The sequence below is a fragment of the Cynara cardunculus genome (assembly GCF_001531365.2).
Source record: "Cynara cardunculus var. scolymus isolate 2C chromosome LG 15, CcrdV1, whole genome shotgun sequence".
NCBI classification, from domain to species: domain Eukaryota; kingdom Viridiplantae; phylum Streptophyta; class Magnoliopsida; order Asterales; family Asteraceae; genus Cynara; species Cynara cardunculus.
In genome coordinates, this window is record NC_037542.1 from 6,152,307 (window position 1) to 6,166,157 (window position 13,851).

Genomic DNA, 13,851 nt, shown 5'->3' on the forward strand with positions numbered 1-13,851 from the left:
TTGCGCAAACATGATATTTTTGAATTTAAGCTCATGTAAACCTTATAAAACGCTTCAAATATTTAAGTGTCTTAATAACATATTTTATAAACGCTTTAAATATTGAAGTGCTTAATAACATTCTACTGGTGGCATGTGGTGTGGTCACGAACGTTATTGCTCAAGCAAAATATCAGCAAAACCAAACACATAAAAACAGAATGACAGAATTCCACGAAACCTAAAATAAAACCCACCACCTTTTGAAACCACTGAGAGCACAACGACAAACAAAAAACCAACAGTTAGTTAAGAAGAAATTAGCAAAGAAAACAGTAGAACTTATCAGAACACAAGAAAGACTTAATCGTCCCACCACATATGGACTTCCATATTGTTGGTTGGTTGTAGGTCGAAGATGACTGTAGGGTAGCTTATATACAAGCAACTACCAAATAACTGGTTATATGAAGACTAGTATTTTTTATGCAATATACATTAAGCAAACCAAACCAAACATAATATAGGTTGTATACCACAGGTGAAGCTATTTATACTTACTATAGTCAAACACCCAATTGTCATTTGAGATATCAGCTTGTTCAACACATAACACAAACATCTCAAAGTCAACGTAAACGAGCAATAACGATTCAATTAATGTGTAGATGAGGAACAAATCAACCTTGATGGAGAAGACATGTAAGGTTTTGGAGGGATTTCCATCGATGATAAGTGCCCCTCTGACATTTCCAATGCCCTAGGGATTGTTGGTCGGATCAATGGATTAGTTTGTATGCACCATAAGCCAACGATAATCATCTTTCTTCCCATCTCATTTTCTTCATCGCTCATAATCCTATATAGTCCAAGTTCTTCTTCATGTAATTCATTTTTTATATATCCAATGAGGAAAATATATCTCACTTGTATGATTAACCTCAACCTCGACATTCTTCCTCCCTCCGACCATTTCTAGAATCATCATTCCATAACTATAAACATTTGATTTGTGGGAGTCTTGCTCAAAACTCCTAGAAAATAGTTCAGGAACAATATACCCTAGTGTTCCTCTCATACAAGATATGGATATGATGCTTCTTTTATCAGTGAATAGCATAGATTGCCCAAAGTCAGATGTCTTAGGACATAAATCTTGATCCAACATAATATTATGCGACTTTATGTCAAAATGCAAGATCCATGTATTACAACTACTATGTAAGTATTCTAAGCCTCAAGCAATCCCAATAGCAATTTATTGCAACTTTCCCCACCCAAGGTAGCTATTACTTGAAGAACCTTGACCATATATGAACCTCTCAAGGGATCCATTAGGCATGAATCCATAGATCAAAGCTCTTTGACGACCCTCCAAACAAAATCCCACAAGACTAACGATGTTAATATGGGAACTCCTGCCAACACTTGCAACTTCATTAATGAAATCTTCACCTTTACCTTTCAGTTCACTTAAAACCTTCACTGCTACTAAATCTCCATTGCTTAGTGCTCCTTTATATACAGAACCAAAGCCACCTTGACCTAGTTTGACTTCGAAGGAGTTGGTCATCTTCTTGACTAGAGAATAAGAGTACCTTATTGGAGCAAGGAATTCATGATTCTTTAGAAAGATCTCCTCACTCACATCATTCTTTGCCTTTGTTCTCCATGTGAGGGTCATCCTAAAGCACAAGATTATCACGATTAATGTCACCATAGCTCCTACATCGAGAGCTCCAAGTTAACATAGAGTAAATGGAAGATAAAAAATTATTACTATTCAAAATGATATGATGGTTTGAGTCAAGAGAATATGTATAAACATTTTGATGATTTTATTCGTTGATCCACAAAAGCAATCGAGTAGCATGTTAGAAATGTTTGTTTTGCATTTTAGACATCAATTAACTTTGATTTTAAGCGATTACCAATGATTATATATATATATATATATATATATATGTGTGTGTGTGTAGAGGTATATGGGCATACAAAAACATCTGATATACAATAAGATAAAAATATGTAGCTTAATATGATTAAAGAGAGGTATTGGCATTGTTAATTTCTTTTGATATGATGGCATGACTTTTAAGGCAAACAATAAAAGAAACTTAACATACAAGTATTGGTAGATTAAACAACATAAATACATTTTTTATATCTCATTTAATTTGGTTGACGCAACAAGTTTCTATAAGTTTGTGAAAAGAACGGTTTTTTTCCTCATGATAACCATTTTCTCTATTTGTTTGGTTGATCGCCTTTAGGTCTTTCGACTAGTAGGCAAGAACATCAAAGGAACTGGTAACCGTGGTGAAGAATGAACGTGAAAAGTCATGCAACATTGGTCAATAGGCCTCAAAGATTGATCAATAAGCCATCTCTAGGGTTGTTTAAAAGAAATTACCAAACATACTACAAAAATGGACTCAAATATAGAACACTAAAACAATATATGGAATAATCTATACTTCTCATAGTAGTAATTATGAACAACGATAATCGTAGTTGTTGCTCGTTGACGACTGATTGTTGCATAAGTTTTACTCAATTTTGGCATGAGCAATCGCATGTATGTATAGTAATAATGAATCAGTCTCAGTTTTGTGCAGCAACCAATCAACAATGGTAAGTTAAGATTGGAATTACAGATAACATTGATCAACCCAAATTGACTTCTGTCAGTGACACTCTGAAGAAGGTGTTAGGGAATGATAAACCATATAATGTATTAACATGTGTATATATTGAAAAAAACAGAAAACTGCAATATATGAATAATATCTTCACACGGAAAACAAAATAAATAGTAATCGTAGACCTTACTTGCTGTCATAGATTCGTGATTCCACTGATTGTTCTAGAAATCCGATTGAGGCCTGCGTTAAACGCAGTGTCTGTTGGTCGAATGAGAGAACACTGAAAACGTAGGCAGTGAAGGGTTTTTATACCCTTCTCGTTAACCGCCAATAACCAACAGTAACCGCCGTAACCGCCAGTAACCGTCGGTAACCGCACGTAACTGCCGGTAACCGCTCGTAACCGCCGGTAACCGCTCGTAACCGCCGGTAACCGCCAATAACCGCCCGTAACCCCCTGTAACCGCCCGTAACCACCAGTAATCGCCCGTAACCTCCAATAACCGTCATACGAACCAGTGTTATCGAGCATAACCATCTCTTTTTATCAACCACGAGACCTCAAGAGCCCACCAAGAACACCACACACCAAGCCCAAGCAATTAAATGATTCATTTAATGCTCAAGGATTGGGGTTCCTATGTGTTCCTATGTGGGACAACTTCTCCTACACCATACTAAGTTCCATCAATACCCCACATTTTCTATTCAAACCCCAATAATACCCCACATTTGAATAGAAAATAAGCAATATTTATTGGGACTTAGTGTTCCATCACCAAGCTAGTTAGAACATGCATCGGAAAAGGTGTCTTTTGGACTTGAACCGTTCCTAGTAAGTTTTAGAAGACGTAGCCATATCCGTCTTCAAGGATGCGACCCCACATCAGTCTCACATAGGTAATGCCGATCTAGAATATTCCGTAGTATTCTATTAAAATAGCTATCAACATTATTAAGAATATAATATTCAACCCTGTATCATCAACGGAAAATACAAAGGAAACATCATAGGAATAGGCATACCTTTGTTTGATTATCACTTGAGTTGTCCCCGACTTGTTTTCCTATTGAACCTAGACCATGTGATCTCCAATTCTGCTAGGTTAGGTTGCTGCTGAGGAGGTCTCATTGTGTTGGCTTTAAGCCCATTCCCCTCGATGTGTAGGATACTTGCTCTCTACTTAGGCCTTTTGTCAAATGATCGACAATATTCTCCTTTGATTTTACGTAGTCGATGGAAATGATTCCATTTTTTAGCAAGTCCTTTATCGTGTTGTGGCGCCTTCGTATGTGTCGGGACATTCCATTGTATATCTGATTCTTCGCTCTAGTGAGAGCGGCCATACTATCACAATGGATACTAATTGCAGTCACCGGTTTAGGCCACAACGGAATACCTTCAAGGAAGCTTTTAAGCCATTCGGCTTCTTCAGCGGTTTTGTCTAAAGCGACAAATTCGGCTTCCATAGTTGATTTGGTATTCACGGTTTGTTTAGACGATTTCCATGATACCGCTGCACGACCAAGTGTGAACACATATCCACTTGTGGATTTACTTTCGGAATGGTTGGAAATCCAATTTGCATCACAATACCCTTATATAACGGGAGGATATTTTGTATAGTGTAACCCATAACTCATTGTGTATTTCAAGTATCGAAGCACCTTTATTAGTGCATACCAATGGTCTTTTCTTGGGTTATGTGAATACCGACTAAGTCTACTCATACTATATGCTATATCCGGTCGTGTGCAGTTCATGATATACATCAAGCTTCCAAGAACTTGAGTATATTCCAACTGAGCCACACTGTCTCTGAGATTCTTCTTTAATTGGCTTGAAGGATCAAACGGAGTGACAACCGGTTTGTCATCATAATGACCAAACTTTCGAAGCACCTTCTCAATATAGTGAGATTGGCTAAGAATGTAACCATGTGGATTTCTTTGAATCTTTACACCAAGGATTATATATGCTATTCCCATATCCTTCATGTCAAATGCGGAATGCAACATCTTCTTGATTTGGTTTATTACATCCAAGTTTGATCCCATGATAAGCATATCATCCACATATAAGCATATGATGACATAGGCACTTTTGTATTGTTTCACATATACACATTTATCGCATTCATTTATGTGAAATCCATTTGACAACATGGTGTTATCAAATTTCTCATGCCACAGCTTTGGTGCTTGTTTAAGTCCATATAGAGACTTAATTAACTTACAGACTTTGTTCTCTTGGCCTTTTACAACAAAACCTTCCAGTTGTTGCATATATATATATATATATATATATATATATATCTTCTTCAAGTTCACCGTTTAATAAAGCAGTTTTCACATCCATTTGGTGTATTTCCAAGTTATGAATATGCACTATTGCTACCAACGTCCTTATAGACGTTATTCTTGTAACGGGTGAGTATGTATCAAAGAAGTCTTGACCTTCCTTTTGTTGATAACCTTTGGCGACTAGTCGAGCTTTGTATTTCTCTATAGTGCCATCGGGTCTCAACTTTCTTTTGAAGATCCATTTATAGCCAATGACCTTATGACCTAGAGGTAAATCGACCAATTTCCATGTGTTATTTTGCACAATGGAATCGATTTCACTTTGGATGGCCTCTTCCCAGTAAGGTGCCTCGGAAGATTCCATGGCAGCCTTATAAGAGAGAGGTTCTCCTTCAATATTAAAGGCCATAAAATCCGGTCCAAAGTCTTTGACGACTCTTCCCCTTTTGCTCCTCCTTGGTTCTAAATCTTCTTGAACCTTAGAGGTTCCAATGGCCGTTGAGTGATCTCTCTTGTTTGTATCAACGCGAGAGGGAGTATCATCAACTGGTCGTTTACCAAGATTAGAGGCAGTGCCCTCCTTTTCCTTATACGGGAAGATCGTTTCAAAGAACTCCGCTTCAGCAGATTCAATGACAGTGTTGTTGCTTATGTCAACTACACTAGATTTGAAGACTAAAAACCTATATGCAACACTATTAAATGCTGGCCCAATATATACACAATCAATCGTTTTAGGTCTATGCTTAGTCCTTTTTGGCAAAGGAACTTGAACCTTGGCAAGGCAACCCCACACTTTCATCCTTTTGTAGGATGGTTTTCTTCCCTTCCAAAGCTCATATGGAGTTTTATCACTTTTCTTGTAGGGGATCCTATTAAGGATCATGTTTGCAGTAAGACACGCCTTGCCCCATAAATGATGAGGAGCTCCGGACGTAATCAACATTGAGTTCATCATGTTTTTCAATGTTCTATTCTTCCGCTCAGCCACTCCATTTTGCTGGGGAGTGTATGGAGCGGTTGTTTGATGTATGATGCCATGAATTTCACAAAATTCAGCAAAGTCGTTGGATTCATGTTCTCCTCCATGATCCGACCTTAGAATTTTGATTTTCTTTTCAAGTTGGTTTTCAACTTCAGCCTTATATGTCTTAAACATGCTTAAGGCTTCATCTTTTGTATGTATAAGATAAACATGGCGAAACTTACTACAATCATCAATGAAGGAAATGTAATAATTCTTTCCTCCTCTTGTGGGAGTTGCCTTATAGTCACATAAATCACTATGAATCAACCCAAGAATCTCATTTGTCTTCTCTACCGATCTATGTGGGTGATTTGTGTATTTAGCTTCTACACAAACCTCACACTTAGATAATTTATCATTAGTACATTTATGAATCATGTCAAGTTTGATCATTCTTTCTAATGATTTAAAGTTGACATGTCCTAATCTTGTATGCCAAAGGAAAGAAGGATCAACAATATACACCGAAACAGTGCTAGTGCATGCCTTATTTTCATTATTTACATTGGAGGCATCAATGGTATTTATAGAGAGTTTGAAGAGTCCCTCATTGAGGTAACCCTTCCCAACGTACGCACCACCTTTAGTGATGACAAACTTGTCCGATTCAAATACAAGTTTGAACCATTTCTTGCTAAGAATAGGGCCAGAAATCAAATTCTTAGATAATGATGGTACATGTAAGACTTCACTTAAAACAAGATCCTACCCGGAAGTCAACCTCAGCGTGATCTTCCCCTTTCCTTCAATCATTGCGGTAGATGCATTCCTCATGAACATCGGTTCCTCGTCCTTCACCTTTTGGTATGTCTCGAACAAGCTTCTCGATTTGCAAATATGACGGGTTGCCCCAGTGTCGACCCACCAATCTTTCATGTTGGTCACCATGTGTGCTTCAATGACTCCAATGAATTGGTTTGGAGAGTGAGTGAGGTTAGCTTGAGAATTTTCCCCACCGGCACCTCCACCTCCGTTTCCACCAGCACCACCCTGATCACGTCTATGTCGACAATCCTTGGCTCTATGACCCGGTTTCCCACAAACCCAACAATGCATGACTGTTTTGAAAATCTTTCTTTTAGGACCTATCGGACCTTTCCCGGAATTGAAAGGCCTCTTGGTCATTGGATGTTTCTCTTTGAATTTCGGAAACTTTTTCTTTGAAGTGCTTCCTTCAACCATGTTGGCGTTTGGTTCGAAGGTGAGGTAATCGGTCCTTTTGGTTAATCGATTGTCTTCCTCCACTCGCAACTTGAGAACAAGTTGCTCGAAGGTAATATCCTCCAATAAGTGCTTCAAGTAAAGCTTGAAGTTTTTCCAAGTGTGGGGAAGCTTGTCGATTATTGACCCAACCAGGAAGTTACTATTTATGCCCATGCCTTCTACTTCAAGTTCGTGGAATAGTACTTGCAATTCTTCAACTTGCTTCATCACCGGTTTTCCGTCAACCATCCGATAATTCGGAAATTTGCCTACTACGAATCGTTTGGAACACGTAGCCTCAGTTTTATATTTAGAGTCCAAGGACTCCCAAATTTCGCGTGTTGTCCTAAACGTCGAGTAGATGTCATACAAGGAATCGTCAAGAGCATTCAAAATATAATTTCGGCAATTATATTCATTGGTTCTCCATGCATCGATTTCCCTTTGATGGTCAGCCACTTGCCTTTGGCTGGGTGGCGCACCATCTTGACCAATCGGTGGTGATGGTTCGTCCTCGGTGAGGACGTTGGAAACACGAAGAGTTGTTAAGTGAAACAACATCTTTTGTTGCCAACAACGGAAATCCGAGCCCTTGAATTTCTCGAGTTTCTCCACGTGATTTTTCATTATGTTCGATTGATCCATCCCTCCTAACACAATTTTTGTCTTAGATTGTTAGGGAATGATCAACCATATAATGTATTGACATGTATATATATTGAACAAAACAGAAAACTGCAACATTTGAGTAATATCTTCACACGGAAAACAAAATAAGTAGTAATCGTAGACCTTATTTGCTGTCGTAGATTCGTAATTCCACTGATTGTTCTAGAAATCCGATTGAGGCCCGCGTTAAACGCAGTGTCTGTTGGTCGAATGAGAGAACACTGAAAACGTAGGCAGTGAAGGTTTTTTATACCCTTCTTGTTAACCGCCAATAACCAACAGTAACCGCCGTAACCACCGGTAATCGCCCGTAACCTCCAATAACCGTCGTGCGAACCAGTGTTATCGAGTATAGCCATCTCCGTCTATTAATCACGAGACCTCAAGAGCCCACCAAGAACACCACACACCAAGCCCAAGCAATTAAATGATTCATTTAATGCTCAATGATTGGGGTTCCTATGTATTCCTATGTGGGACAACTTCTCCTACACCATACTAAGTTCCAACAGAAGGTACTTGAATGGGGCTATACTTGTGCTGCAACTGAAACTTTCTGGGCAAAAATGGCATAGAAGTGTTATGGTATGTAGTAAAGCAAAGGAAACATAAATACACACTTGGGAATTTTCATGTGGTTCCCATTTTAACACGTCTCGACTCACCATAATCCAAACTTCATTTCATTTCAACTCTACTACCTCCTTTGTAAGTCTTGACAAACATCCGATAACTTGGTGGCCATTAATCAAATGCTTAAGTGGTAAGTGTTTACTAACAAGAGTCACCACTCTCATTTACATTATTAGGTAACAATGCCGGCTTTCAAAATAGATTGGTGGTAAACGTCTTTTACCATTAAGAATTTACCGAGTTTCCACGTAAAATTTTTGATCCTTGTTATGCATCTTACCGGTCCTTGCTATTCTCACTTGGTAAGGTATTGACACCTGGTAAACGTTCCCCTTAGGGGGCATTTGGTGTCTACCATAATGTTTTTGAGAGAATTGGATTTTGTGAAAGAATTCGGAATCTCGTTGGTGTGTTTGTTTTGTAAGATTTGAAACGAAATTGAATTACATTTTTTATTCATAATTTATAATTTCTTATAAATAATTATAAAAACATTTAAATTATCTTTTAGTAACTAATTATTACAAAACAAATGTTTTTAATATATTTTAAAACATTTTTACTAACAAATCCTATGAAATCTCGTCCAACTACCTCATGAGATTTCTAACTCCAATATTTATGGGATTTCACTTTTGGATTTTCTTTTAAATCAAATACGGGATTTGAATGAAATCCAGTTCCAAATCCAACCATATCCCACCAAATCCTATAAACCAAACAAACCTTGGGGGTGGCGTTTGGTGTGCATATTCTAGAGGAATATGATGAAATTAGAATGTTGAATTCCGTTGACTAAATTTCATTCCTTCATTTGGTTCATTTTTTTCCCCAGGGAAGTAATCTTCAAAATCCATGGAATCCCACAAATAAGGGATTCAAAACATTCCTTGGCAATAAGGTAATAAGGGATTCAAAACATTCCTTGGCAATAAGGTGGTACTTCAATGGAATGAAATGTTCTAATTTAATAATCCCAAATATGATAAAATAGCTGCATGCCTCCTTCTCCATTGCATCGATTTTTTATTTCCGCACCATCGCTTCCCAGGTTCGATTTCTCTCATAGTTTATCCATGTTTGATTTCTCTCTACTACGTTTTCAACTTTCCATTTCTGCTCCATACATATTGTTTTTTCCGCTCGTTTTTCCCCGTTTGATTTACTCGTTTTTTTGCTCGTTTTTACTAATAACAGATTTTTCTACTTTATTTTTACTACTCGTTTTTTCCTGCAAAATTCACTCATTTTTTCCTGCTCGTTTTTACTAATAACATATGTTTCTACTTTATTTTTCTGCTCGATTTCTTTATAATGACAACATAGAATTTGATTTTTTATCTGCTCAATTCTGTTCTTGCATTAATAATCTTTTGTTGTTATGTTTGTTTATGTATTTGTGTTGCATTAAGGATGTTGTGTATTTTATATTGTTTTACATATTAAATGATTATTTTATTAAAGTATTTTCAGTTTGAAAAAAATTTAAAATTTTCAAAAAATGGTATGTTGATCATTTATGAACATGTCATTTCAATTCAGAAGGTACATTTTGTTAATTATACAGAAAAAATTCAATCCTTTAACATACTCCATTCCAATGTCGGTCAAACAAACAAACAGGTGGGACAACATTCTATTCTAATTTATTCAAAGTCAAATTACTTTGACATATTCCATTTTATCCAATAACATTTTGCGAGCCAAATGCCACCTTAGGATTCCTTAGAGGTTTGAATTCGATTCAATTAGATACCATCAATCCATGGTGTACACCAAACCAGGTGTGTGTAGAAAGTCAACTGATCCCATTTAAACCCACGATCCAATTACACATGATCGACTATAATTGGATCGGATCCAAAATCTCAACATCCAATTAGGATCATCGGTTCTTGGATGGTAATCCAGAATCAATAAAACCGAACCGATCCAATCCAATAGTACTCATCCGATTATCATCCAACTATCATTCAGTTAATAACTATATATAATTATTAACATCTTACGATATTGTTTTATTTATAGGTAGTGTTTTTTTTAATAAATCAAGTAATATATGAATAATTGGTTGAAATGATAGATTAATTGGTTGAGAATTAACTCAAAATATCAATGAACTAATCTGATCTGATGGATAACCAATAACAATATCCAATGAATAGAATCGATCCTATCATCCTTTGGATTTGATTGGATCGGATCGGATCTGATCCACCTAAATTCATTGGACTTCAACCATCAAACTAAGATGTTAGAAATGTTTGTTTTGCATTTGGTCAGGAACTATGATAATAACTTATAACTTAGGTTATGAATGTTTGTCTGTCCATTTGGTTTTAAAATGAATATGTACAGGTGACAGTAATGATATAGCTATTTCTGCATACAAAAACATTTGATATATACAATAAGATAAATCTTGTATATAAATATGATTATAGAGAAGCATTAACATCTCTAATTTCTTTTTTATGTACATGTGGTAAACTTTTAAAGCAAACAACATTAAAACTTGACATGTAAATATTCAGAGATTAACCAAGAGTAGGACTTTTTTATATCTAAATTAATTTGGTCGACGCATGAAATTTCTAACTGTCCACGAGGTTCTTAGGTTTTTTGACTAGTAGGTATGACTCTCAAAGTAATGTTTGGTATGCAAACGATATTGAACTAGACTGGATAATACATCATTGAACTAGACTGGACAATACATTATTGAACAAGAAAGGACTGGATAGGACAAAAGAACATGACATGGCAAGTTGTCTGTCTCATGTTTGGCATGACTAGGTCTGGACACGTTTCCCCTAAATTTTGTTTAATGATTTTATATGGTGGTTATAAATTAATGGTGGTGGAAGAGGAGATAATAATTGTGGTAGAGGCAGAGGTGGTGATGATAGTGGTAGCGGTAGAAATGGTGGCAATCGATGATCAATGGTGGTTATGGACCTGTAAATGGTGGACGGTGGTGGTGGTCTATGTGGTGGAGGTAGAAGTGGTGATGGACGGTGATAAGTAGGTGGAGGTAGCCGCGAATAGTGGTAGTGGTGGTGGTGGTGGAGGCAGAGATGGGCAGTTGTTAACGTTAGTAGTGGTGGAAAATGTGGAGATGGTGGATATTGGATATGGAGGTAAAGGTGATAGTTTTGGAGGAGGTGGTAGTGGTATAGGACGGTTGTGGAGGTGGTTGGCGGTGGTTGGCGGTGTCCAATAGTCAGGCCCGTTCCTAACATTTTTAGGCCCTGGGCGAGATGTAAAAAAGGGGCCCTCGATAAGTACGATATTTTTTCAATATATTGTTTTTATCATCAGAAATAACACTGAATTCATATAAAACCGTTTTTCCGAGTATTTCTGGACGCAAAATCAATTCATTTCTAAATTAATATTATCTACTAGAACATTTTTATGTAGTATCAATAATTTGTTTCATCATCAAAAACATCCCATGATATACTTTTGGTATATAAAATGATATCATTTGGGGTCACAAAGTGGATTTTTTTGATTTTCAAGTGTCACTATGTAAAACAATGTAAATAGGTTGGTTTTCCATGTGATCTCATGTTAGGGGCTGTTTGGCGGTTGTTGAATGGTTTAGTGCAGAATGGTTAAGTGGTCAGAATGGTTAAGAGGGGCAGAATGGTTAAGTGCTGAGTGAAATAATGTTGTTTGGTAAGTGTTCTCTGAATGACAACAAATTACCATTTTAACCCTCGAGACAAAGGAGTTCCATTCTAATCAAATTAAGGTTATCCAATTCACAAAAGAGTCCATACAACATAAAATACTTTACACCAGCGACCGGCGATAGAACCAAAATCATCCAAATATACCCTATTGTGTTCAAGTGAAGCTACTGTTAAGCATACCGGCGACCGGCGACCAGCGATTTCTAGCGTTCCTACTGTTAAGAAATAGAACCAAAATCATCCAAATATACCCTATTGTGTTCAAGTGAAGCTACTGTGGTGCATACCGGCTACAGGCGACCGGCTATTTCTTCATCCAAAACAGAAGATAGATGAAAGATTTGGAGACAGAAGATACCTGATGGAGGCGAGCGGCGAAGCTGTGGAAGGCGACCGACGATGGAGACGGTGGTGGTCACAGGCGATGGAGACGGTGGTGGTCACCGGCGATGGAGACTCGGGAGGTGACAACCGGCGATTTCTTCATCCAAAACAGAAGATAGATGAAAGATTTGGAGACGGAAGATACCTGATGGAGGCGAGCGGCGAAGCTGTGGAAGGCGACCGACGATGGAGACGGTGGTGGTCACCGGCGCCGAAGACTCGGGAGGTGACAACCGGCCGACCTGGGGAAGGGGACGAGACTTGTGAAGGCGACGTTAAGAGAGAATGGGACGGCTGGAAGAGTGGTGTGGAGGGGTAAAAAGGGAACAAATGCAATCTGAATGGTTTAGTGAAGCTATGGATGCAAAATGGTTAAGAGGTTATTGTAACCATTAAGAGGGTTGTTTTTTTTTTTTKCCAAACAGACCTTACCTCTTACCGATTAAGAGGTTGGCTCTTAATGTCACCATTAAGAGCCAAACAAACAGCCCCTTAATGTTTTTTAACATCATTTTAAACTTTTATATTATGTTTTCGAATTTGGGAAGATTAACACCATTTTAAACTTTTATTTGATGTTTTCGAATTTGGGATGATTAACACTATTTTAAACTTTTACATTATGTTTTCAAATTTGAGAAGATTAAGGGGCTGTTTGGCAGTTGCTGAATGATTTAGTGCAGAATAGTCAAGAGGTCAGAATGGTTAAGAGGGTCAGAATGGTTAAGTGCTGAATGAAATAATGTTGTTTGGTAACTGTTCTCTGAATGACAGTAAAATTACCATTTTAACCCTCTGAATGATTTAGTACTGAATGAAATAAACCTGTTTGGCTGATATCTGAATGAAACAATAATTTTACAAAAATAACTACATATTTCATATTAATCCAAACAAATGTAACATTATTAGTTCGAAACAAGATTTCATATTAGTCCAACCAAACATAATTTTTCAAATTCATGAATAAACAATAACATAACAATCCAAATTCCAACATAATAGTTTTTAACAATTCTTAATTTGACGGATTTAACATTAATTGATTCGCAATCTGGTCACGTAAATTAGTCATATATTGATTGTTTTGAGTGCAAAAAGGCATTCCATCCATGTCATCTTCATCGCCTCCCTCGATTCCTTCTTGTCCCTCGGCAATAAACAAGAGGTCGTTGTCGTAATCCATGAATAACTGATCATGCAAATTGCATTTTCGTATAAAATTATGAACCGCAAAACAGACAATCACAACGTTTCTTTGTATGCGAAACGGATAGGGAGCCATTTGCTTTAAAATTGGAAATCT

At 37.2% G+C, this 13,851-nt stretch overlaps 1 pseudogene; it reads right to left on the reverse strand.

The window, feature by feature from the left end:
• Nucleotides 1-636: 636 nt before the first annotated feature.
• On the reverse strand, nucleotides 637-3,162 carry LOC112528456 (annotated as a pseudogene).
• Nucleotides 3,163-13,851: the final 10,689 nt, after the last annotated feature.